Source organism: Sparus aurata, chromosome 8 (assembly GCF_900880675.1).
Source record: "Sparus aurata chromosome 8, fSpaAur1.1, whole genome shotgun sequence".
Lineage (NCBI taxonomy): Eukaryota > Metazoa > Chordata > Actinopteri > Spariformes > Sparidae > Sparus > Sparus aurata.
This window is the reverse complement of record NC_044194.1, coordinates 21,201,976-21,229,569: the sequence shown is the minus strand read 5'-3', so window position 1 is coordinate 21,229,569 and position 27,594 is coordinate 21,201,976. Positions and strand designations below refer to the sequence as shown.

General features: G+C 41.4%; 1 protein-coding gene across 2 annotated transcripts in view; it reads left to right on the top strand.

The window, feature by feature from the left end:
* The first annotated feature begins 9,070 nt into the window (after positions 1 to 9,070).
* The window catches only part of insc (INSC spindle orientation adaptor protein), a 60,370-nt gene continuing 41,846 nt past the window's right edge, over positions 9,071 to 27,594 (top strand). Inside the window, exon 1 of one of the 2 annotated variants that reach the window (XM_030424545.1) lies at positions 9,071 to 9,330. The gene's annotated coding sequence lies outside the window, so the exon portion shown is untranslated. Of the gene's footprint in view, positions 9,331 to 24,737; positions 24,873 to 27,594 lie in introns of those variants that run through there. The other variant, XM_030424547.1, reaches the window with a different exon arrangement.

Below are 27,594 nucleotides of genomic sequence, written 5' to 3'. Positions count from 1 at the left end.
CATGGATATGTTGAGATACGTGATGATACAAGAAAAATACTGCATGGGTAATTGCTTAATAAAAGGCAGCCAAACCTGCAGTCAGACTTGTTCTTCTTTAGCTCCATTGGAAAGTAAATGCACACTGGAATCAGTTTATATTTCCATTCATTTCATTTATAAATCTTTATTGCAAACATACGGAAGACTGGTGAAGACATCAACACATTTTTGAGTTCGACTGGAAAAAAAACATGTATTTTCTTATTGAAGATATGAAAATACATTCTTCAAGCTGTTTTTCATTTTCAGTCATTGAATGTTCACTCTCGTGCAGGGGACTGCACATTTTGGGGTTCTGGTGTTTTTACAGCAGCACTCCAATAGGTGGCAACATCATTATCTTGACAAAAGTTTCAGTGGAGCTCTGCAGAGTCTCACAGGCAGAGGTGGCAAAAGAACACACATTCTTCACTCAAGTAGAAGAACAGACACTGTAGTAGGAAAAAAAAAAAAAGGACGGTAAAAATACTGATTCAACTTCTTTACTCAAGTAGAAGTTATAAAGTACAGGCTCTGAAATGTACTCAAAGTATAAAAGAAAAAAGTCTTCCTCTGAGGGACATTTCTAGTGGCCATTTCTGTGCAAAGCTAACTGAAAGTCAAGGCATCTTAACATAACCCAAAGACTGTTAAACTTAAAGGGAGGATCATTACTTGTATTTGTCCGAACTGATCTTGATACAGAACATCAAGGTAAGCGCAGTAATCAATAATCAATTCCCCTCCAATGCATTAAGACTAAAGTAACAAGCCTGTTTTGAAAATGTAAGGAGCAGAAAGTACAGATCTTTGTACTGTAACGCTGACTCCGGCCGCAAAAAGCACAAAAATTGTGAACTTTTCATTAACGAGCTCATCAGGTGGTCTAAAGATTTACACGTTTTCTTCTTAGTACAAATGATAAACTAAAACAAGAAGGAACATCAGAACCCTGAGAAGAAAAACAAAATGTTGAAAACATGCAAAGATGGCGAAAGCGATAACATAATGCAGTGGTTCTGTTTGCTTGATGGTGTTTGAACAGCATTATTTAGGGCTGTTTGAACACCAACGAGGTGTAAAACACTCCTGTAGGTGTATCATGAGTGGAAGACATCGACTAACGCCACTTAACAAGGATGTGTGGTTTAACAAGAATTGGTTAATTGCCTTGAAAAGATCACATGACTGACCGCAAAAACAGTAATGGAATGGAAAGTACAATTTTGAGGTACTTTTGAGGTAGTTTAGCTTCCATTTTCTGCCACATTATACTTACACTGCACTACATTTTGGAGGCAAATTTTTACTCCATTGTATTTACTAAATAACCTTACAACTTGTTACTTTGCAGATTACAAGATGCATCAGAGCCCAAGTCAAAGATTCTGAATTGATAATATTTTTTGGCAATAGGACAGAAAAAACACTGATTCTGAAAAATGCTGAATATTGGACACAATATTTAATTGACTGATACCATACTGCACTACAATACATACAGTATAAATGTTACTTTTGACGCTTGACTACATTTATTGCCAGTAAAATACGTCTGATACTTCAGTACAATTAATGTCAGATACTTTCAGACCTTGACTCAAGTACTACATGTATGGGTGACTATCCCATTTTACCTTATGAGTAATATTTTAACAGGATATCTTTACTTTTACTCCAGTATGACTTTTGGGTACTTTTTAGAACATTGTGCAGAAACACATAACACCTCATAGGAGAAAACGACTTCTTCTTTCAGATCAGAACTGCTAAAAGTTCTTAGCTCAGACTGATGGAAAATGATTTCCTTTAAGAGAAGCACTGAGGGGGGCTTCAACAAGGCACAGACCCTATTCTGCTCCAGCCAGCCATCAGTGGAGGACTGGTTGTACCGGGCAGCTCTTCTGTAGACTCTGAATGAAATAATGTGCACTACGTCAGGGACCATTGAGTAAAAGTTAGAAAGAAAACCAAAAAAACAAAATGGAAACAAAAGGTGAACATCATTAGTGGAAAATGAATCGTGATGTATAACTGGAAATAAAACATTCCACATAAATCACCTAAATTGCACAAACTGGAGCGGGTGAATATCATGCAAATACATAATTACATTTTAATGTTGTTTTTCAGCCCTCAATAACATGTTACCCTGTGTGTACTGCCAATGGTTTGTGAAGTATTAGAGGTGCAGTGTTTCCAGACAAATCTCAGAGAGCTGAAGAGGTACTTGAAAAGAGGATAAATAAAGGCCCTTCGTTTTTTAAGATGACAAATATGGGATGTAGGTTTCTAAATTGAGGGGATAATGAGCCCATTGAATGAGGGCGAAGTCGAAAAAACAGGAAACAGTTGATCCTATTTGGTTGCACGGATGAATGCCAAATGTGCATCGGAGCAAATGTGTGCATCACACCGGAGCACAAAAGAGCTGTCAGAGAAGAGAAAGAAAGAAAAGTGTTTTTTGTAAAACATTTTATTTTGTTAAGAGGACATGCAAGAAATAGGTGAAAAAAATGATAACAATCGATATCAGACATGCGGTGTCCATGCTACTATTTGTTCAACAGGATGACTTATTAGCTCCCAGATGAGAGGATGTGTATGAAAATATGTGAACCTAATCTATCGGAGTATAAACAGTAAAGGGATTTGTGCTCTATTCCCCCCGAAGCCTTAAAAGCCTCATCTGTCAGTTGTTTTTACAGTGTTTCCACTCATGCTCCGTCTGTCTCACTGTCCGTCTGTCGGGTGAAAATCAGGATCCACATGGAAACTTTCCTGCATGACTGAGGAGGGAAAACATTTTTAAAAACCCCTCTTTATATTCTGATAATTGAGGGGGACAGAGGGTTGAGGAGTGATTCGTGGGTCGGTTTGGTTTTAAGCTTCTTTCTCAGCAGTAATCTAACAATCCCACTTTGCCAATGAGAATAGCAGTCCTAATGACACACAGCTGCTTTGAATGGGGCCCCTCCAGTTGGAAATTAGATGGTTCATATAAGAGAAACCAAGAAGCAAGCCCCCATCTCCAGGGAGAAGACATGCCGTGGGTCGAGTTCCCAGAATCCTGCACCGCAAACCAATTTCAGAACCTGAGGCTTTGGTAGATGCTCCTTTTTAATGTTTGAAGGAGAAGCTCAACATTTTGGGAAATAGAGAGCCTGAGTACTAATGTCATGTCCGGGCTAGCCGCTGCTGCCCTGGCTTCTCCCATTCAGCATTTACTCTCTCTGAAACAATGAAGCTCTTACTCTTAGACAAATCTCCATCCATCAGCATTTGTAAGAAACTTATACCTCTGTGATTTTAACAAACTTAAATGGTTACTTTGTGAGCACAGAAAAACTACAGCAACAGAAACTACAAGTAACACCTGAGACCTTCCCACCAATTTGCATAACCTCTACTGAACCTCTACCTCTTCTTCATGATCTTTGAGCTTGTCTTGATTATCTATTGGCTGTAGAGAGCCGAAGTCACGTCCCTTTGTATGCTAATGAACGGTGAGAGACAAAAAATGTTTTGATCCTGTTTGATTTGTGTCATGAACAGTGTTGCAACAGATACCTTGAAAAAGTCATCTGATTACTGATTACTTGTTTTTAAAAGTAACTAAGTTAGATTACAAGTTACTTTATTAGTTACATTCAGCAGCTGCCGACAACACCCCGCCGCCTCAACATAAAAAGTACAACCGGTTTTTGCCGATACTCACCTTATTGGAAGCGCATTTTTAACAGTAATGCCAAGCACGGCATTGGTAGTAGTAGGGAGCTTGTTTATTATGGCACGAAACGAAGGCGAGTCAACCGTGTTTAAGGGCAACATTTCCTTTACAACATACCGCCCGACCAACTTCTTCAACTCTCCCCCACTTACTTGTTTTGCACTGAAGTCCAGCTTTTGTTGTTTGGGTGGTGGGGGACCTCCTGCAGAAGTCGAGGCCGTGGCTTTGCTCGGTGGGACCTGGTCTGTAAACTTAACTTAACTGTGCTGTGCTGCAAGTCCAAATGTTTCTGCAAATTTGACGTTGTGTTTTTGGAGCTTGATCGTAATTTGTCGCCAGCACAGAGTGTACAATGAACCTTAATATTCTCATCTTTAGCTGACACGAACTCAAAACAATGACTGTATTTCCAGCTAGAAAACGTGCATCTCTCTCCTCCCTCCATTGGTGTTTGTGTCGCTGCGTGGTGTTACACCTGAGTTGTTGCATACGTTACATCACTCCCCGAGACACAAGAAGAAAGCAAAAATATATATTCTTACTAAGGAAAATGCCAAAAATAATAGTAATGCACAGTGACTTGAATAAGTAACTGGTTTGGAAATATTAATGCGTTAGATTACTGGTTACTGAAAAGAGAGGTCAGATTAGAGTAATGCGTTACTAAGTAACTGGCATCACTGGTCATGAACTGCTCATATGATTTAAGTTTGTCAAGTTAGTAATTTGTCATGAAAGTAATGAAATATAAGAATGTGAAAATATGTAATTATAAAGACTACAGAGGCATTAGTGGTGTCTTCATGCTGAACGGTCACCAAAACTTGAACCTTGTGAGCAGCTGCTGTATATTGACAGCTCACAGAACTAGCAAAATCTCCTTTCACATAACTGCAGTTGTCAGTATGACCAGATTTATCGTGATTTTTACCTTTTTTTAGTACCTTTTCTGTGCCGAGTTAATGGACTGTGGGTGTTGAGCGGGACGATGTAGTGGTTGAGTGGTTTAACACAAAACCAGATGATATTTTACTTTTCGTACAATGAAAGGTAACTTTATTGTCTTAATTTTTTTATTATCAAATCTCATATTGACAAACATCATATGTGTAGTTCATGGCACAATTCAAGCAGGATAAAAATATTGTTTGTCTAAAAACTAAACTAAAAAACTACCTCAGTACTGTATTCACTGTTGTACTGCACATTTAGTGCTACTGGCTACTAAATCGCCAATTAATAACCTCCCAACTGCCTGTTTTTACAGTAAATGTGAAACTATGTCAAACCAAATAGCACTTCAAAAGCTGTTTCATGCTAACTTTAGGTCACCGTACTTTCTATTTTTAAAATCTGTTACAGACATGTCTGAACCAACCACCTTAAAATGGAACTTGTGATCTTGGCCGTAACTTGAGAAGATTCAGACCTGTATATTATGAAATGCCTGGTGTTCTAGTGGTTTTGTCAGGATAACTCTGCTGTTAGGTAACGGCATCTAGAAGCCACCGTGCAAGCTAGCACGCAGGTAATCTGATATGGGAAATATGAAGGTATAGAGCTGTCCCAAACGATTATTTTTCAAACGATTAATCTAGCGATTATTTTCTCTATTAGTCGACTAATCTAACGATTAATTTAACGTTACATGACCAAACAAAAGTAACGTAGTAACTGTAAATGTCGTTGGTAACTTATATGAGGAAAAAAATACCGCAGTTGTAAGCGGAGCAGTGTCTGTCCTCCCGCCTGTCCTACCAACTCTTCATCACATTTCTGCCCAAAAACAGCATCTGTCACCGGCAAAAACTTTTAACTCACTCAAGCGGTTGTGTTGATAGAAATCACCGCGATGGTCAGCCCTCCCGACCACTGATGGGCAGTAACGCGTTAGAAGTCACTGTAATCCGATTACTTTTTTCAAGTAATGAATAAAGTAAGGGATTACAATTGCAAAAACAGTAATTAGATTACTGTTACTTTTCCGCAAGCAGGCTGCGTTACTGCGTTACTTAACCGTGATTTTTTTGTGAGACTGTCTGGTGAGTGACAATGACGTATGCAGGGCTGACTGCATTCCGGCGCCGGGTTTGCCTGGCTGGAAGCGTCTCACCCTCGATCTCGCTTGAGGGTCAGAGGGTGATGTGCCGCGGAAACACCGTCGGAGCTGCGGAGGCGGGTAGCCGATGTCATGATGCACCGCTCTTTCGTAGACTGTAAACTCCCAGCGCAGCTTCTCACCCTGGCCGCTGCCCTGTGTGCCCGCGGGTAGCACTCTCCTCCGGGGAGAGAGGGGGCTCAGTGTCAACGTTTTACCCCCTTGCGTCTAGCCGGAGGGCGGAGGGACTGCGGTTATGGCTGTTTATGTCAGACAAAAGTGTACCATGCAATCCCAGAAACAATGGTACTTTCTCAGCTTAACTATGGTTGCACTATTTTATAACTTAACACATCGTGTGACATTTCAACTAGAGCTTCATAGAGGAAAGATTTATAATTTAAGATTACTTTTTTGAATTTGAAAATTATCAACAGGTACTCTAATGAATTATTTGTTTATTACTGCTTATTACTGAATCGATATCAAAGCATTTAAATCAATATTGAATCGAATCGATATTGAATCGAATTGCAACCTGAAGAATCAAAATCGAATCGTGAGGTTCTTAACAATACCCAGCCCTACTAGAAGAGGTGGTAGTGATGCAAAGCCCTTTGGGAGCTGGTGCTACTGTAATATTGGCTCACACTGGGTTTGTTTATCTCATGTCTGACTGTTGTCCATTTATTTCCCGCTGCCACAAAAGGTCTATTGCTTTATAACATATTCAGGTTGTGCATCATGTTTTTGAAAAGTAACTTAGTAAAGTAACTAGTAAAGTAACTGGATTACTTTTTTGGAGAAGTAATCAGTAATGAGTAACTAATTAATATTTCCAAGTAACTTGACCAACACTGCTCCCGACCGAGACTTTAGTGAACTTTCCCCCAGAAAACAGAGTCACGCAGCGACATGTTTACTGATGGCGATTATGTAATAATGTAATTTAGCACGAAAAACGTAACTCTTTCACCTTCCAGGATGTTTAGGGGGCCGGGTTCTCAATCACTACACATTATAAACGGTCCGCGGGTTAAGATTGACAGGGGAAACACCTGGGAAACACCCCGACGTCATCATCATGATGTCTACCGTTACGTCTCTTTAGGAGCGGCAGCGCAGCTTTCTGTGTGAATGACCAACGGCGGAGAATTGGCGAACAGCCGCTGCGGCGTTGATGCAGCATCTCTGTGTGAGAGGGGCTATTCTCAGCCTCCGCAGGTACTACCACTTCCTGTTTTGGACGATGCGTCGACGCAAATTATTCATGTCGACGAATTTATGTCGTCGATTACGTCGACGCGTCGTCCCAGCCCTATAAAGGTATATAAAGGATGAGAAACAGCCTGTGTTGCTGGCAAACACTTTTTTGCAGAGAAACTATAAAATTGAAAAGAACACAACAAGTGCACTTTTAAAGAATTGTTGTGAATTTCACAAGTGGGAGGTGTTTATTTGGACTCCTCTCATGAACACAACAAACACAACCTTATCTGAAGGCAGAAATCTACCAGAGCCAGCAGTTAGCTTAGCTTAGCATTAGGGCTGTAACGATACACCAAACTCATGATTCGGTTTGTATCACGATTGTTGACCCACGGTTCGATACAAACCTCGATTTTTTAATATTATTTTTTTTTTAGTTAAACATTTTATTTATGTTACATTTCAATAACTTCTGTATACTCATCTGATAGTATCAGAGGCGCAGTATTGGCAAACCGAACCAGTGTGAGTGGATGAGCTGGCTGCGCATATGGAGGGTGTGTCTAACGGATGGTCTGGTAATTGCACAGGTCCCTCACTCAACTAAATAAAGAGAAATGTCCCACAAAGCAACGTTACAAGGTAACGTACTGACTGTCTTTGTCACTTTCCAGGATGTTTGGTGGGTCAGGATCTCTATCACAACACATTAAAACAGCATCCATATGTTTATAAATTATCCGCGGGTTCAGATTGACAGGGGGACACCGGGCAAACACCTTGAAACACACACAAGGTGCAAGGTACACGTCATTATCATGACGTGTACTGGACTCTGTCAATGTTTTACAAAGGCCTGTATATTAAACAAGATAGATTTAATTACTAAGCTTAAGAGGTGCCAGTTTTGATAACTTTGTGGCAGAGCTGGGCTAGATGCTTCCCATCTTTATGCTAAGCTAAGATAACTTTCTCCTGGCTCTAGCTTAATTTCAAGCGTACAAACTTGAAAGTGGTAACAATCCTCTCATGTAACTCTTGGCAAGAAAGCAAATATGTGTGTTTCCCAAATTGGGTAACGAGTTCTTTAAAAAATGGGGTCTAGCTGAGAATAACCCTAACACATAGCAATGTGCGATAGAATGTGCCTCAATGAGCACTCCCCTGATGCGTTTACCAGGAAATGAGGTAGAATTTCTGAGGAAATTAGCTGTTTACATTCAGATTTAAGCTAAAGCTAATATTTATTGACTCTTATGTGCACATGGGAGTGTGTGTGGAGCCGCCCCCTTCACATGATCACATGGTAATTATTCACTCAAGAATACGTAGCGATATTAACTGCAGCAAAAGAGACCAGCTGAGTCTCGTTCGTAATGGGAACCAGCTGACTGACGTTTATATTTTCACTTTCCTTCCTCGCTATTAAAGTTCCCATTTTTCCACAAGGTAGTCATTTCCAAGGCTGATGTGAAACCAGACACCCAGGAGCATTTATGGTAAAGGTCCAGAAACAACACAAGGCTGGCCCGACATCCTCTCACCTTCCCCAATCCCCCTCTCCATCTTGTGCGACTGTTCCTGGGAAGGTAAACACCCTTTCAGCGTGTCAGAAATGGGAATTCATTCTGCTGCCATGGCAGTTCCTTCATCTAGCCCTCTTTTCTGTCTCTCCTTCTCTTTTTTCTGCTCCCCTCCCTCCTTTTGCTGCCACATCTGGAACCCAGCTCCTCATTTATTTATGTGGTCTGTGTTGTTTCTTTCCTTTTTTTCTCTTTTTTAACTTATTTAAAAGTCCTTTACCTTGTCTTGTTGGCAGTTTCTCTCCATCTGATGAGGTCTGCAATTACATCTCACCATAACTGGTCACTCTGCAATTACATGCTCCACCACAGAGTCCCCCCCAACCCCCCCTCCTCTGAACAGCACCACTGCTCATATGGCAGACCGAAATAGAATAGTTTCATGTCTGTTTGGATGGCGGCCCAGCTGAAACTATGCTCGGCTGCTTGACTGACAGTGGGATGTGGGCTTTTTCTCCCCAAGAAAAACCTTTAAGGCCGGTCATGTTTAGACTCTGAGCAGTCGTACTCCAGCAGGCTTTGGTGTAGGTTGGCCCAGCTGGGGCTCCAAGACAGGAGACAGAGACAGAGTTAGAGAGAGCGAGAGAGAGGACAGAGACAGACAGTTTGCAGTGAAGAGGAAAGAGCCACGAGCTGTAACGATGAACCCTCCCGGGAACACTACTTTCAGTCACTGACCAAGAGAACGGGTGAGTTTGACAACCAAATCAGTCTAATCTCAACTTCTTGGAAAGACGCCGTGAGAAAGTTTGACATGAAAGTTGTTCAGATAACTTAAGCATGACTCGGTCGTGCTGCATGTGATTTAAATAGAAAACTTACGGAGAATCACAAGACTTCCCTTCAAACTTCTTCAAGAGCAATGCAGTTGTACACTAGAGAGTGTTTTCCAGTCAGCGATGCAGTTGTTGCATGCTGCAAGGTGCAGGCAGTGCTTTCAAACTCCCGCATTTAAATGGGTGGCAACTTTACTGATGTCAAAGCCCCTTTTTTTCATAAAACTGTTCTTGACCAACGTCCAAGTCTGCTTTTTATTTTTTATTCTTTTAATGACAGAAATCTTAAAGATTTTCTAAAGAGGCAGTCGGACCTAAAAGCCTCTTTATTTAAAAGGGATGCAGTATTTATAATTTGGATAACCAGAGTCTCACAAAACTTTTTAAACACTGGATGGAAATAGATGTTTCTTTGAATTCAAGAGGCATTTGATTTATAAGATTACAATGTCACCCTTGCAAAGAAATAGTCAGATGACGCACAAAAAAATGCCAAGTCATACACAATTCAACTAAACTATATGCTGAAATTTACAGACTAACAAACTGTGTGTTGTGTGATAGAGTAATGCAATTAAAAAGATTAGATGTACATTTGGGAAAATAAATATTTTGACAAATGTTGTAAAAAACATTATAAAATGATACAAAACACAGTTCATTGGACATCATTTCTAAATCGTCCAAGTTGGGCAACGTGATCGAAACATGACTGAATTACTTTAGTCTTTAAGCAAAAATGGAACCATTTTGAAAGGAGATTGAGTTAGTTAGTTAGTTAGTATTAGTTTTGGGGCACAAGGGGGCAGCACTACAAGCTGTAAACACAACAATGACGTCATCTTTCAAAGTTGGTTGTGGAAAACTTTATAGCAAACAACTGACTATTTGCACATCCAGTAGCATTCATTTAGAGTCACATTTCTGGCTGCCTGACTGGTGTAAGTCCAATATTCACTCTCTTTAATCTCTGTTTTTAGTTGCCAATAGTGATGGCTCGGTCGTGAACGAATCAGTTCAAACGAACGACTCTTTAATGCGAACCAACTTACCTGATTCCCCGTTTCACTTCTCTCTCGTTCGTTCGTTCGTTCTCATAGACCAGTCGCTGTGTTTTTCACTGTTTAGTTATCAGATTGGTGAGGAAGACTGAGAGCCAGCCAATCGTATGCTGGGTCTAGGACACTGTCGTCGAATTTTAGCCAATGAGAACCGTTTCAATGAAAAAAAAACAAAAAAAACATTTCATATCGTTCGTAGCTCTCGTTCTCGTTCGGTTATGATTCCTCCCCTGTCATTCTCGTTAAGTTAGTCACTCGTTCTTCATTCTTGGCTCGCCAGCTTTAGCTGTTAGCTGCTAACTGTCGTGTTGTCTAGGAGTACACATAATCATGAAGTTGCAGCTTTCTATTTGCCTTGAACTACAGTCTTATGTTGACCGTTAGCACGATCGTTTGAGAACAAGGAGCTGAGAACTGTGCATTACATAATTCACCGCTGAACGACGTTGTACCGGAAGTGCGACTGAACGAACGAACGAATGAACTACATGAACGACTCATCCTGCCGAACTGACCGACGGGAACTGAATCTCGACATCGAACGATGAAATCCACCTCTAGTTGCCAACAACTCCTGTGGTAAATTTTCTGGTTCCACTGTGTTCATCAGCTACTTGCTTATTGTGTCTGTCTGCTGTTTAGTACTGGACATGGAAACAGTATTCTATGGGTGGGCGATTGGAAGATTTTATCCAAGCAACATAAACATATCGATAGAGTGACGTGGCTTTTCGTGGCTCTTCTTTGGGTGACCTAAACAATGCAACATGGGTCATAATAAGCAGTTTGATGAACGCAGGAAGAAAATAGAAACATTGACTGTCCGATAGTTAAACATTTTCATCAGATTCCCCACCTCTAAGCAGCATGGGTTCGCCAGAGCTTTTATGCTAGGAACACCTGCTTGCAGCAGCTGGAAATGATGTAAGCACTGAGGATGAAACAAAACAATAAAGTTGCGGGCCCTAAAACCAAAACAATGAGCTGAAAGATTCTACAATTTAGAAGTTAGTTGATCTCTGTTAACCTAGTGAACACAATGATGCTTAAGTCCTGTGTAGATAGTTGTATATGTATGCAAACATTTCACCATACATAATTGACTTGAACACTTTCTTTATATCAGCTGAGCATTCACATTTTAAATCTTACACTTGCCGGCTGATGCAATCAATATAAATACATAAGGTCCGCTCGGGCTACTGTTCAGTGGTCTCCATCGGAAAATGTCTTGTGTTTTTGTTCTGAGTCATGCTGGAGCTGAACTCCATCGTGGCTGAAACAGTTTGGAGCAGGCTGATCTGGTTTGTGTGGGAGTGATGGCAGCTGAATCTGTGGAAAACAACAAAGATTACAGTGAGGCTGACGGTTACGATCAGGACACGGCTGCCACATGTCTTCACTGCAGGCTGCCGTGTGTGTGATGTGGTGGTGGACAAATGTGAATGCGTGCGTGTGTTTGAGAGAGAGAGATGGTTGAATATGACAAAAGAGATGTGTCATTACGTTTTCCCATATGTACTCTATGTGTGTGTATTTGACATTTGTTAGTGATGTTTGAGCATGTGCACATTTTCTAAGTCTGGGTTCACGAATGTACAGCGTGTCAATATGTGAGTGCATATGGCTCACATCTGTGCATCTTATCTCTAAAATATATATGTTTCAGCTGATCATTTACATATAAAAACATTATTTTGAATATCGTAGTCCAGTTCTGCCATGTATACCCCTAAATCCTCCACACTGGACCTTAAACCAGCATTTCCTGTGTGTAAGTCTAAATATATTAGTGGAAAATATGTGTAAGGGCTCCGAATGAAAACAGGAACTGAACAGCAAATGTGATACATGAACCAGAAGTGTTTCTTTGGCCATGTATGTCATGCTGTTACTATATAATTATATGACAAACAGCATCACAGAACAGGGTGCAGAGCTATATACACATGAACGTTCTGTTCCTGTGTCTTGCTCATTGTTTATAGACAGACCGACATACTGGGATGGAAGTACTTGAATGCAATGCACTTTTTGTACAGAGATTGTTTTTCTTGACAACTTTTTTGGAGGACATGGTAAACTCCCTCATCTTACGATCTTACGAAAGTATGAATGGTATTTAATGGCAAGAGACAAATATTTACATTACATATGATTTTTGTCAGTTTATATAGTAAAGTCACCAACACCAATATGGCCTCGGCATAGAAAAGATTATTACTAAAGAGAAACTTACAGTAAGTTTGGATGTACTGACTGCTGGAGTTACGGGAAAAAATAATTAGTAAGTACAAGTTTCAATTATGGGTTTCGGTGACTGTAAGGCCTTGCTGTTGAACCACACGTTTGTGTTGACAACCTGGCTACATAGTGAATGTAGATGTTTCGGACTTGACTTTTCACTAAGTGTGTCCCGGGGGATACCACTGCATGTTACATGTTAGCTTGTTCGTTGTTGCTGCTGCCACCGCTGACTTTACTGACTCCTGACCCCGTCACATCCCCATACTGGTCCTAAATCTGGTCCTAAACTGTTCATGTGCTTATTAATAATACATTTTATTTCATAGGCGCCTTTCTGTCACTCAAGGACACCTTACAGTAAACAAAGACAATTTAAGCCACAAAGTACACAAGAAAAGAAAACAGTAAAATTGACAGAAAATTCATTTAACTAAAAAAGGTGATCTTAAACAGGTGTGTTTTGAGTTTGGACTTGAAATCAGATAGTGTAGTGATGTTCCTTATTTCGGGTGGCAGAGAGTTCCAGAGCCGGGGAGCAGAGCGGCTGAAAGCTCTGCTCCCCATGGTGGTGAGACGGGCAGGGGGGACAGTCAGCAGAATGGAGGAGGATGAACGGAGGGTGCGAGAGGGAGTGGCGATATGGAGAAGATTGGAAAGATATGGGGGGGCAAGATTGTGAATGGCCTTGAATGTTAGCAGAAGGATTTTGAAGTCAATGCGGGACTTGACCGGGAGCCAGTGGAGCTGCTGTAGGACGGGAGTGATGTGGTGGATGGAGGGGGTTCTGGTGATGACACGGGCAGCTGAATTCTGGACCAGTTGAAGTTTGTGCAGGGATTTGTGGGTGAGACCGGAGAGGAGGGAGTTGCAGTAATCCAGACGGGAAGTGATGAGACTATGGACGAGGATAGCAGTGGTATGGGGAGTAAGGGAGGGGCGGAGGCGGTTGATGTTGCGTAGGTGGAAGTAAGCAGACCGGGTGATGTTATTGATGTGAGATTGGAAGGAGAGTGTACTGTCGAGGATGACACTCAGACTCTTAACCTGTGGGGAGGGGGAAACAGAGCAGTTATCAATGATGAGGGGGAAACTGTCGGTTTTGGAAAGTGTTGACTGTGTGCCAATGAGAAGGATCTCAGTTTTGTCAGAGTTGAGTTTTAGTAGATTTGAAGTGAACCAGGATTTTATTTCAGTTAAGCAGTCGGTAAGGGAGGAGGGAGGGAGGTTGGAAATGGGTTTGCTGGCGAGGTAGAGCTGGGTGTCATCTGTGTAACAGTGAAAAGTGATGTTATGTTTGCGGAAGATATTGCCAAGGGGAAGGAGATAAATGATAAAGAGGAGGGGCCCCAGGACAGAGCCCTGAGGCACACCAGAGGTGACAGGGGAAGGTTGGGATGTGAAGGTTTTGAGCTGGATGAACTGAGTACGGCAGGAGAGATATGATTTGAACCAGTTTAGAGGAGTATGAGTGATACCGAGGGAGGACAGTCTCTTGAGGAGGGTGGTGTGACAGATGGTGTCGAAGGCTGCACTGAGATCGAGGAGGATGAGAATGGAGAGTAAACCAGTATCAGCTGCCATGAGGAGGTCGTTGGTTATTTTTAAGAGTGCAGTTTCTGTGCTATGGAGAGGGCGGAAACCAGACTGGAACTGTTCGTACAGGTTGTTGTTGAATAAATGAGAATGGAGTTGAGTTGCTACTGTTTTTTCAAGAATCTTGGAAATGAAGGGGAGATTAGAGATTGGACGTAGGTTATTGAAGTTTGTGGGATCTGCACCGGGTTTTTTCAAAATTGGGGTAATTGCAGCAGTCTTGAATGGTGTAGGAACAGTTCCAGTGGAGAGAGAGGAGTGGATAATGGCAGAGATGAGAGGGACCAGGGAAGGGAGGCAGGCTTTGACCAGAACCGTGGGGAGAGGGTCTAGCTGACAGGTGGATGGCTTGGACTTGCGGATAAGATCTGAAATTTCTGCGGAGGTGGGGAGCTGGAAGCAGGAGAAAAAGTGGGTAGGAGGAGGAAGTTCGGATATGACATTGAGGGTGGTTTGTGAGCTGAGATGTTGGTGGATTATCTGGATTTTCTGACTGAGGAATGACATGATGGAGTTACAGAAAGCAGTTGAACAGAGGTGAGATGGTAGAGATTCTGGGGCTTGGGTGATATTCTTGTACAGTGAGAATAGTGATTTAGTGTTACCTTTGTTGGAACAGATTATAGCAGTGTAATAATTGGATTTGGTTTGGGTAATGCAGTTCTTGTAATGTAACATATGATTTTTGTAAATGTCTTTGTGAATATGAAGTCCAGTTTTCCTGTATAGCCGCTCGAGTTGTCGTCCTTTAGCTTTCATAAGTCGAAGTTCGGGGGTAAACCAGGGAGCGGAAAGGGAGAAGGAGACAGATCTGGTTTTTAGCGGAGCAAGGGAGTTGAGTATCTGTTGGAGTCCAGTGTTGTAGTGTGAAACCAGCTGTTCGAGGGTGAGTGAGTTCTGAGTGGCCATGAGGGAGTCAATGCTGGAGGAGAGGGAATCTAAGTTAATATCCTTAATATTGCGAAAAGAAATGAGACGGGGGAGCTTGGTAGTGGAGAGAGAGAGTTTTACATTAAATGAGAGGAGGAAGTGGTCGGTTATGGGGAGTTCAACTGCAGTTAGATCGGAAGGGGAAACACCAGAGCAGCAGATTAAGTCCAGAATGTGACCCTTGGAGTGAGTGGGGGTATCGGTGTGCTGTTGAAATCCAAAACTGTCGAGGCAGGATGTAAAGTCTTTGGTAAGTGGGTTGTTGGTATTGTCCATGTGAATGTTAAAATCTCCCAGTACTATGTTGTTTGGTGAAAGGGTGGATAGGTGGGTGAGCAGAGCAGCAAAGTCATGTAGAAAGTCAATATTGTTGCATCTTGTGCATGCGTAGCGTTAATTTCAGAAGACGTACACAACCTGCGCTCCAAATAGACGCAGGATAGGTGAGCAACCCCTCATGCGTACCCGAACGCAAGTATATCTTCGGCCTTAGAGGAAACTAGGTTACTTGTGCAACAGGTGGGCATGTAGTCTAATTACATGTTGACACAGTTCTTTACTTACAGTTTAAATGACAAACTGAGACTTTCTCAAGTTCAGAAATGATCTTTTTAATTGGCAATTTTACATCAAATGATTTGATTGCTATACATTTTTTAAAATAAGGTCCCATGGTGGTGGACTGGTAGGAGAGGGACTCTGCCTCTCTTTTGTCACTGTGAACTTGGATGCTGATGTTAGCCATTCAACACTGAAGTATAGCCTCAGAGAGCCAGCAGCTGTCTTTCTAGACTTCTAGAGCTTTCAGCTTATTATGATAGTAATTTTGGATCACTGTATCCTCTTAATCAGACTCTGCATCAGGGCCCTGCACCTACTCACGTTTTATCAACATCCCTAAGTGCTCATAGACTTACGAATGCAGCATTTTTGAGTCTTTGAGGAGGAATGAATGCGGTGATGGATGATCCGAGGACATGTAGGTTAATAAAGTTGCCAAAAACACAGAATATATCAAGGAGTAGCTGTAACATCCTCAGTGTCTTGCTCTGTTCTTGTCTTGCATCCAACATTTGGTCGCTGATTACGTCACACAAGTTTTACAATGTTACAGGAGCCATTTTGGTCTAATAATATGCTAAGCTGCTTTTGTCAGTGCTACAGGCAAATTAAGGCTTAGCATTAGTGCCATTAAAAAAAAAAGAGCTTCATACTAGATGACAAGCTGTGACAACCACTTCCCATAAAGATCTGTTTAGCACTTCTATCTAATGATACATGACTGGCAATTACTCTCTGCCATGCATTCTCCTCTCGTCTGCCTGCTGAACAGCTGAGGAGGGCGCGGCGTGGTGACCATAAACCACACATGCAGGTGTGGCCCTCACTGTGTTGTCACACTGTTTAATTAGGCTTTTCATGGACAAGGAATCATAGAGTTTCCACTGTAAAAATGATCATCTTGTCAGTCTCACACCCACATTCATTGTCTGAGAAATTAAGACAACGCCTTGCCAGTGTACCCTGATGAGTAGTGACTATCACTGAGGGTGCGACTGAACTCTGTGACCGCAGCTAAAGTTGGAAACGCGAAGCTGCACTTTGCTTCACGCGAGTCTGGTTTTTGAGTTCCCCTGTGCCAAAACATTGTCTTCAAAATAGCGTGCTCATACAAAACATTCAGAATTCTTTTACTCATCAAAAACAGTCAGAGCCATCCTGTATAGTTTATAGATTCACTTTCAAGACTCATGCTTGCCAAATATCTGTCATTCTCCATTAGTAGATCCTTTCTTCAGAATGAGGTAGTTTCTCTCTTTGGCTGTTGATATTTTCCCAACCCTCCTCTTTGTGTCTGTGTGGCCTTGTTGAAGTCAGGGCCAGGTCATTTTGGGTCTCCTCCCACGAGTCTGGTGTTCTACAGAAGCTATTTCTCACAAAGTTCGGCCTGTCCTCTGTCACCATTTCGATCCAGATGCCCACTAATTGTATTTTCTTATGGGAACGCAGCAGTGTCACAGTTTTTTCTTATTAATATAGGGTTGTTAAGTTATTCTGGAAGCATTTTTTGTTAGATTTGCAGAAAATCTAACGTCCTGACTGAATGAAATGTTCTGACAAATAAAATGCAGTATCTGTAACTGTTGCAGGTCTCAAATAAGTCCATCCAATAGTCCCATTTAGCCCGTATGAATACATTTACGGGTTACCTATAGGCGGACAGGCTACGCGGACATATTGCTAAAGCTATTAGTGAGCTACTATTACTATTACTATAGTAAGTCTTGATGCTGTCGAGAGCACCTTAGGGAGTCTTGAGGACTTACTACTCCTTCTCTGTTGTGGTGTCCTGTTCCCTCACTACTACGGTCTGTCTCATGAATCATCCAGCTTTATACAGCAGCAAGAGCAACTCAGTGGAAGCGTGTGAAAAGGGGAAACAAACTGCAATTATGCTCCTGAAACTGTTAAGGTTGATCATTTTCAGTCAGCTGTGGCCTCTAACTTTGCTTTCAATAACATTTTCCTTTGAGTCCTACAGAACATGTTTGAAAAGTAACTTCTGTTGCATAACGCTGCAACTAATAATGATTTTTGTGACTTGAAAAACTCAAGGAACAAAGTCCACGGTAGCTATTAGTGAGCTAGTGGCACAAGAATGGCAAAGAAAGCGTAGCCAAAATGTCCCACTACTAATATATTAGCTTGACAGTGGTGAGTACCATCTACTATCATGGTTGCGTGTTGTTTGCATTCATTATGATGTTATTGTGGTTAGCTATGACAATAATGTGGTGAGCTTACAGTACACAGCCTCTGGGCCTGTCTTCCAGCAGCTAGCTAACTAAGTAGCACAAAGAAAAAAGACCCTGAGCCAAAGAACAAGTGAGCAGCAATAGTAATGACAGACTGTTGTTTGGTTGTTAACCAAGTAGCACAAAGCTCACAGACCCTTTCCCTTTATAGGCTAATTTTAGCATTAAAAACACACAGACAACAGTAGGGAGTAACTGTTTGGCAGACTCTTTGGACTGAGTGACAATCACACAGGTATTTTTCTTGTGTTTATATGATTGAAGTATTTAACACCATTGTTTATTTATGTACTTATTAGACCAAAAGGCTAAGACAGCTTGTTGAACGTAGCAATCAAGCTGCTAACACAGGGCCAGCATGCTTCTGAACCTCTGAAACTGCTTATACATAAACACATAGTGAGACATCTGCTTAAGTATAATTCCACAGACTCACCTGAAATTTGGACATGGCTGTCTTATAACATGATTTCTTTGTACTGAATACCATTTTCATCCTCTGACTCACTACTGGTGCCACTTTAAGACACCTTTGTGCAAATTTCCTCGGTATCAAAACTTTAAGTGAAAACAGATATAAGCAAGGATGCTCTGTCACAAGTTAAGTAAATTTCTACACATGTAAGGCTCCGTCAACAATTGTGGCCCTGGCTGCTACCTTTGAGTTTTATGACCTTTGACCTCTAGAGGAGTACAGACAACATCTTCCTCCGCATGGAGCCAGCTGCCTGTCTCCAACGTCAATCAAAGAGGCAGTTTTTATGGCTTCCAAACAACCGCGATCATAGTAAGTTGTGTCAAAATTGTTAAAAGACCCTCCAGCTTATTTTAGCATTCATTCAAACAATGAAATGAAAAAAAAAAAGTTTGGTCATTTGTAATCCAAAGTTTCTTCAGTGACTGAGCTTTGACATACACATAAATCAGTGTTAGACCACGACATGATGCAGCACCCATGAAAACTCATCACTTTCTTGTTTCCTTTGGACGCTGCACATGCGTCACGTGTACTTCTTTGACGCTGCTTTATCGTGGGTAACTGTTGACACATCACTGTGATCAGGCTCATGACTCAGTGGAGGCTCTCTGTTCAGAATGGGGACTCAATTAGGAGAGTGGAGGTATAAATTTTTGCGTAGGTGGGCCCAATATTGCAGCCACTCTGGGGCCCAAGGCTGGGAGATAAATCAATATCAGACTGGTTGAGTTAGAGCGTCAGCGTGGAGCTTCTCTTACGTTGACCTCTTTTTCTTCACTCTCCTCTTTTCTTCCCATCTCCATCTGCTAATTGGATGCAGGTCATGGGCTTCAGTCTGTTTAACTGGCTTTCCTGTCACTGCCATCTACTGCATTTGCTCTGTGGAACTTGTCACGGTTCATTAGGGAGATCATGAGAGGAAATGGAGGCTTCAGTACTTCTGTGAGTTTGTTTGCAGTGTGATTGCAAGAAGACGAAAAGGTCAACACCTCCTCCTCCTCTTGAAGAAGTCTTGATGCTGTTGAGAGCACCTTAGGGAGTCTTGAGGACTTACTACTCCTTCTCTGTTGTGATGTCCTGTTCCCTCACTACTACGGTCTGTCTCATGAATCATCCAGCTTCATACAGCAGCAAGAGCAACTCAGTGGAGGCATTTGAAAAGGGGAAACAAACTGCTATTATGCTCTTGAAACTGTTAAGGTTGATCATTTTCAGTCAGCTGTGGCCTCTAACTTTGCTTTCAATAACATTTTCCTTTGAGTCCTACAGAACATGTTTGAAAAATAACTTCTGTTGCATAACACTGCAACTAATAATGATTTTTGTGACTGGAAAAACTCAAGGAACAAAGTCCAAGGTAGCCTGGAGCAAACAGATTCATCCAACCTACTTTCTAATAAAAACATTTCAACACTATTTTATCTGAACAAGTGAACCTGTCTATCCTCTCCACTTCTAATTGATTGCTCCCTCCCCCTCTCTCCAGTCTGTGCTGAATTAGTGCCTAATCAGAGAAGGTTTTTTTAAGAGGTAACTCTGTATTGTTTGACTCTGATGACATGAGGTTGAAAAGTTACTCTTTTAATAAAAGTTTGTTTTTGAATGCATTTGCTCCAGTCTACCTTGGACTTTGTGAGAATTTTTTACCTGTCACAAAAGTGTCCTGCGCTGAGAGCACCACCCAGAGGAACATTTTACTGCTCAAAGCTTGCTCCTTTATGGCTATGGAGCCTTAAAGGAGCTCAATGAGAGTTCTCATTTCAGTCTCATTGTAGTCTTTTTTGGTCTCAAACATTTCTCATTTGTTTCTCCTAAAATTCCTTAGGAGCAATAGGTGAGACTTGAGACTTTACCGCTCAAACCTTGCTCCTTTCCAGCACTAAGGAGACATTCTGAAACTTCATTGAGAGCTTGATGAGACCTCCTTTGAAACTTACAGGGAGCCCAAGTTGAGATTTTCTGCACCTGTTTCACAGGAGAAACAATTGAGAAACAGGAGAAATCAGCCACAGCCTCACTTTGGTCTCGCAGAGGTCTCATAGTTGTCTAGGAGAAATGAATGAGACACTACTGAGATCTCTTTTCCAATTTTCGTTTCCTCTGGGCAGACAGGCTTCCAGCTCTATGTGAAGCAGTTGAGGTGTGCTAAAATCCTTCCTTAATAATTTAATTTGATGATTGTATCCCTCAATAACTTGATAGTTTTTTCCATGAAATGTCAAAAACTAAAGACGAATTGCACTTAACAATTTCTTAGAGACCAATGTTAAGTCTTCAGAACAGTTATTTTGTTCAACCAAAAGGTCAAAACCCAAAGATATTGGGTGTATATAACTTGGATGGAGGATGACCCCATAGACCCAATTAACTTTTGGTGTGGATCTGGCTAAAGGGACAGATCCCGGATTTTTTTCTTCCTTTCTTCAACTTTGCAAGACAACAAAACAATGCATTTTTGACATTTTTTGTTAATTTCTCAGCAATGCATGGGGATTAGGTGAACAAAATCTGGCATATTTAGATATATGAGTGAGTTTTAAGGGGACTGTTGGGCTTTGGTGGATGTATGTACTCTACTGTGTGTGTCATTGTAGTTAACATGGTATCAAATGAAGAAAAGCAAAGTTTTTTAACATTTAAGAATCTGAATCAAAGGCATGTTTGGCATTTTTGCATTTTACAGTTACTTTACAATGAATATAGTTGAATCATGTTCTGTGGATCGAATAACTGATATCTGATGACTTGTTTCAGATCTTGTCATACATCTATCTTTTAAATCTTTGACATTGTTTTTCCGTCTCATTTTACTCATTATACTTTTGTTATTTCTATGTCTTCTGTTAGATTTAATCTCAACAGTTAATGTTACACCCTTTTAACGATGAATATCTCATTTTGAAATCACACTTTCTAAGTATTTATTTCTGAGGATATTTTGTATATCTCAAATGAGACATGGCAGACTCTTTTCCAGACTAATTACCCAGCAAACTCTCACATGTGTTTACTTTTCGTGCCCCAAGTGGAAAAAATAGCACTGAAATGGCTTTTTGAAGTGCCACATGTGTGCTTGGTGGGCACATGTGGAGCTTTTCTTGCATACCTTGCGATTTTTGCGGCCGCTATTTACTTATCACATTGACCCCATGTGTATCCCATTTGCCCTGCGTGTGCCTTTGGTTCGGTGGTGGAGAACCAAGGAAAACGCCTTGAAAAATTCCACCCTGCCCTGAAGTGGGGCCTGTGTTCCTTGGCTTAGATCTGGGCAGTGGACCTATCCTCCACCCCTGAATCTTACTCTTCACTACTCCCCTAAACCCACACACAACACGGACCCAGGCCACCTAATTTACTCCCACCTCCTAATGTCAAACAGCTGTAGAGTTGACTCGCAAGGAATTGCTGCTATTACGCCCTCCTCCCCTCCCTCTCTGCTCGCTTCTTCTCAGCCATTTTGTGTGTGGCCCTTAATATCAGGTCACTCATGTGTCAAAACGTGATGTCTAAACCAAGCATCCGTTCATGGTTTATTTATGATCCTGCCGTTGGATATGACGTCATGGATTTACATTGTAGGTGCCCGTGGGCGGAGATGGATAGACCCACAGCTGGCTATAAATTTGTGCGCATGGATTGTGGTTCTGTAGTAGCCCGGTCTCGCTGACATGTAAAGCTGGGCCGTAACTGGGCCAATGCCATTTCCACTGCACTTCATCTAACTGAAGGAGCTGCCTGACATAAATGCCAGTGAGGTCATTCTCTGGGTGATTGACAGGAGAAGATCAGGCGATGATGCTGAGGGTTGAGAGCTCCTGCTGCTGTCGGGAATCTGCTTCAAAGGCCTGTTTTGGCCTCATGCCTGAAGTCCAACCTGGAAACTGGTGACACAGATTTCCCAAGAATTTATCACTAACTTTAAACCTTTGGCACAATATTTAGGACAATGCTGGAAAAGCAATAGAGACTGATGATACAGTACTTTATCGCAATGTCCCAAGTTTTTATCAGTGTTAAGATAAAAAAGATTAGACAAAATGAAAAAAGAACAGGAGAAAAAAGGCAAAATGAAGACAAACAAATGCTCAAATAACATGGAAGGTTAAAAGAGCTTGTAAAAATTACATAAAAAGAAATTCAATGTCAATGTCAGAATCCTCAGTCCCCTCTCAGAGAGACACACTTGTTTGAGCCATATGTTCACTCTGTCCAGTCTTTGTGCAGAATGTTGGTCCTATTTAATGTTGATGTGGGATTTAACCTCTAGTGAAGTTCAATGGTCGGGCAGATTTTTGACATTTATAATGTTCACACTCCAAACCAAAGTGCTCAGCTGTTGTTTTTATGGAGCTTTCTCATTAAGAGAAGCTGAGGTCTCGCTGTTTTATTGAGAACTCAAACTCAGTTTGAGCACTTCCACTAAAACAACTGGGAGTTTAGAATACCTTGATGGTAACAGGTAGAAATGTAGTGTTGATGAGTTGAAGATGTTTTTCCACTCATCCAGAAGCTTCATTAGCTCTAGGTTCTGGTAGTGCCAATGTTTTTTTAAATTTACCCTCTCTACAGTCTCTGCATATGACAAATAAAGTATGGTGAGGAAAACATTTGTTATATAAAGATATGACTAAGCCATAAACTGTATAAAGATGGACTGTGTGAAGCTGATACCAGACGAGCAGGGACCTGCTGTCAATCATGACATTATTCTCCCACTTGATTGTTCATCAGCATTATAATAACTACTTAAAATCACAGAAACCATCCTTGGGAATCATTTTTTTTGTCATATAGTGATATAGTAGATCACTACTGGGTGATCAAGATGTTTTGGCTTTACTTTATGGGGAGCTGTGATGTCTGCTATTGAGTTAGGCAATAAAAAACCCTGGACTGGGCCTATGGAAGTGTTTTAGCTGTGTCTTGATTCCCCAACATCTTAGCCGCTTGTTTCTTAACCATCAACGAATGATCAGAAATTTTGATGATGTGTTTACATGCCACAGTATCCAACTCTAGTTAGCATATAAGGTGTCTCAAAATCCTGACCAAACATCACAGAGATACTCCAAAAACCTGATCATAAACAGGATATTTCTTGGTTAAACACGGGGTAATCTCAGCCTGGTCTGTTTTCTCTGCTGTGTTGAGCAATATATTTGTTATTTCAATACATAACCAAGTTTGTTGTAATGATGTGTAGATATGTGGTTCTCCGCGGTGAACCTTGCGCTTCCTCAGTGTGTTGCACAATTTTGGAAAATCCCTGAATGTTATGTTTTGCACAAATCCTTCGGTACTTATCAGGGGAACCAGCCACATACTTCATGACACTGTGGTTCCATTTGTTTGGATTTCAGTTCTTTAGTTCTGCATTGAGATAATCTGAGTTTTGACAATGACCTAGTCAGTCAAACCACTGGCTTTCATATGGATGCACTCCTGTCTCCTGGTTTCAACCTCAGTGTTTATTGATATCTTTTACGGCTCCCATGTGACTCAGCTGATGTTTCATAGGAAAAACCTGGTTTCTACTTTTGTTGCTTGCAGTTGGCCGATGCTTGCCTCCGATTGGGTTTTCCCCTCATCTTTGCCACGAGGACTGCATCTCAGCCAATCATATTCTGTTTGTGACATGGGTGTGGTAGGGGTTAGGTCATCCATGACAACACCCGCCAATCTTGTTATTATGGACACAGCACTGTAACTGACTGATCTTGCAGGTTTTCCATCCCACTAGATGTCCTCAGTCCTGACTCTTTTTTAATACCACAGCACTGAAAATAAAAAAGGAAGTTTTACGAGACTAGACAGAGTCCGTCTGAGGATAAACTAGCACTAAACACACTTGTGGCCCGCTGTGTGTAAAGTGTGGAGGGCTGCAGGGCGATGACAGAATACTTTGTTAGAAACATGTGTCAAGTTGCTCTGACTGATTATGGGCATACCCTTCATTTACCTGACCACGCTGGAAGCCTGTCTTCAATTATGTCAGTATGACTCCCCTATTAGCCATGTGGTGTATGTGCGTGTGTGTGCCTCTCTGCAGGCCTCGCTCATTCATTATTAAGCAGCTCCTGATGTTTTGCTGGCTGTCGCTTCACCGGTGTCAGGTACCCACATGATCCCCTTCACTGAACCAGACTCAGGCAGGATACAGTTCCAGTCTCTTTGGCCTGTTGGAGCAGCTGAGCACCACTCCAAAACCTTTTCCTTAGCTTTGGTTGTTGTCTCTCTGCCGGCCGACTAACTGTCGATGGAACTGGGAAGCTTAAAATGCATTTGGATATTTCTCCTGGCATGACGTTGGGGATATTTGAGCTCTTTGAGGTATGGCGCTGCTATCATCTGTTTTTTGTCTTGAAAATTAGAATTACGGGTCCTTTTATAGCAGACCATTAAGTACTGAGACAACCACGAGTTCACTTTAGCAGACTTGTGGTGAAGCAATATAGTTATTTATGCAGCTGAATTTCATCTTTTTGGAGGGGGTGTCTCAGGCTCCTCTGGTGTCTGAGGAATGAAAGAGCTGATGTTATTACTGCTATCAGTTGTAGCAATCTGTCCCGTTGTATTAGTGTGACATTCAACAGTGTGTCGGATCATAGACCATAGTTGGGGTTAACTGTCTTTGCGTATGTGTGTCTACACGTGTGTGCAACTTGACCCTGTCTGATCCCATCCCCATAAGCACAGGTTGCCTAGAAACCCCATGAGGGCACTTTCATATTATTATGCCAAAGGAAAGAATGCTCCCAGACCCGAATAGATTGCACAGTTTTTGGCCTTACAAGGGAATCTTTTCATTTAGTCTTGTGAGGCGAGTGTTGGGGAAGGATTTAAAGGTTGCGTGCCCCAAACTGGTGCATACAGAGACAGGAGGGCAATTATGGCATGCAAGACAAAACCAAAACAGGCCTAATTTCTAGTAAACCTTTTATAGGGCGGTTTTACTGTATGCACTGCTAAGAATAGCTATACAATTGTCTAATGCTAAGTTGGGGAAAAAAACCTGTTGTTTGCTTTTGTTATCGTGAGACTAAAACTCCAAACTGCACAGTTGCTGGAAATGTGCTTTTCTTGTTGGCCTTCTTCACAAATATCCTCGCAGTAAAGTCTATTGCTCAGCTGACTGCTGAACGTAAACGTAAGACAACTGTTGTTTTCTTAAACTCCAAAAGAGAAAAGAAAAAAAAAAAGAAAAACGCCAGAGAAGTTTCCTCTTGTGCCTTGAGAGCCAGTGACCTCCGGGGTGACAGTGGATGGGTACAGTATGAGTGACACAAGTACAATGGAGCAAAACTGCTGTCAGGTACACTGTTCAGGCAAGTCAATCTTCTCTGTAGCTGCTGGTGACAGATGCTGACAGATGCTCCTTCTCCAGAGTGGATTTTAACGTTAAAGTCAGGAAGACTTAAATGATCCATTAAGGAGGTATTCTAATACTTTTTCTCTTTCAGTTAAGTGTTAACTGTGACAGGCACACTCGATCTCATGTACACTCACTGTTTGTTAGGTTTAGGCACTAAAACTACTTGGCTAGTCATGCTTGAACCTGGTACATTACAAAGAAGTCATCTTACTGAATGTCAAATTATAAGGACAGCAATGTGGCTCATCATAGTGCTAAAAACTGCAGTCAGACAGTCCAAAGGTAAAACCTCCATGACTATATAATGTATTTTTATCTTGCAGTTTAATAGTAAGTCTCCATATAAATATCGTCCAGTATAGGAAGCACTCTTAAGTCTGCACCATCTGAAGCTCTGCAAAAAAATATTTTGCAGGAGCAAAACTTTGCCAAAACAACTCAACTCACCTATAGGAGAACTGAGTTCATATAGTTCTGTGTTGCTGCCTGCTTTACCCACTATCCACCCCCCCACATCTCCCCTTGTCATTTTCTTGTCTTTTCCACTTTTTCAGCACTTTCAATCACCTTCCCAAACACTGTGCAGCCCCTTTTTATAGTAAAAATATGTGAAAACAGGCATGCTGTTTCTTTTCTATCCTCCTACACGTTTGTCTCTGACATCACGTTGTGTCCCACTCAAACCTGTGACGCTCCTGATGCCCCTGTCACCATCACCCTGACACATGTCAAGACATTGACACTGTTTTTCTATCATTAGCCACACCGCTACTGCGGTATTGTGAAATATACTGTCTTTAACAGCATATTTAAATTTCTCTAATCGAACTAGCCATTTGCGATGATGCACACAGAGACAATACACAATGCTGTAAGTGTTATGTTCCGTGTTTGCATTGCATTATTAGGGGAATCTGGAGTTAACTATGAGAGCTAACAGTGTTTTCAGTGGTGGGTCCCACCTCAGTGTCAGGAGTGATTGAGGTGAAATCTGAAGGGTGTATTATTTTGACAGACCACCGGAAGAGCTGGTTGCAGGCAGAGGGAACCATTTTTAATACAGGGTCTATATTAAAGTTCCTCCTGAGTGTATGTGGTCAAAAATATCAAATAGCAAGTTTCAACATGGTTCACAGTAGATTTGTGGATTAGTCTCTAAAAAAGTGAGTTTTAAAGTATATTTTTCTGAGAGCTAAAACTGTAAAAAATAAAATAAAATAAAAAATAATAATAATAATAATAGAAATAAAACATTTATTGTTTCATTGTTTAAAGTGATATTTCAGGTACTTTGGTGTGGGGTTGTATGAGGTACTTATCCATTGTCATTGTATTACCTGTGTTGTTCCTGTAGATGACCGTCAGCTCTCCCCCTATGTGGAGAAGCAATACGTAGCACTGACAGGGAGGAAGAGCATTGTACTTTTGAATAAGGCCAACAGCAAGATGTATTTCACCCACCTAAAAGAAGGCATGCCTGAAAATATATATACATTTTTGGTTCTTTACGTTGCTGTCAGACAGCGTGATACAGTGCAGGGCAGGCACTGGTGTGCTTGTGTATGGGAATACAGATGTATGGAATGCATTGCCCGTAGTGTCGGTTGGTAGGTGGATGATGCTAATTAAAAGTAGAAAAAAAAAAGTTTGCCATTCTTGATTAAACAACAGTGGAAAAGA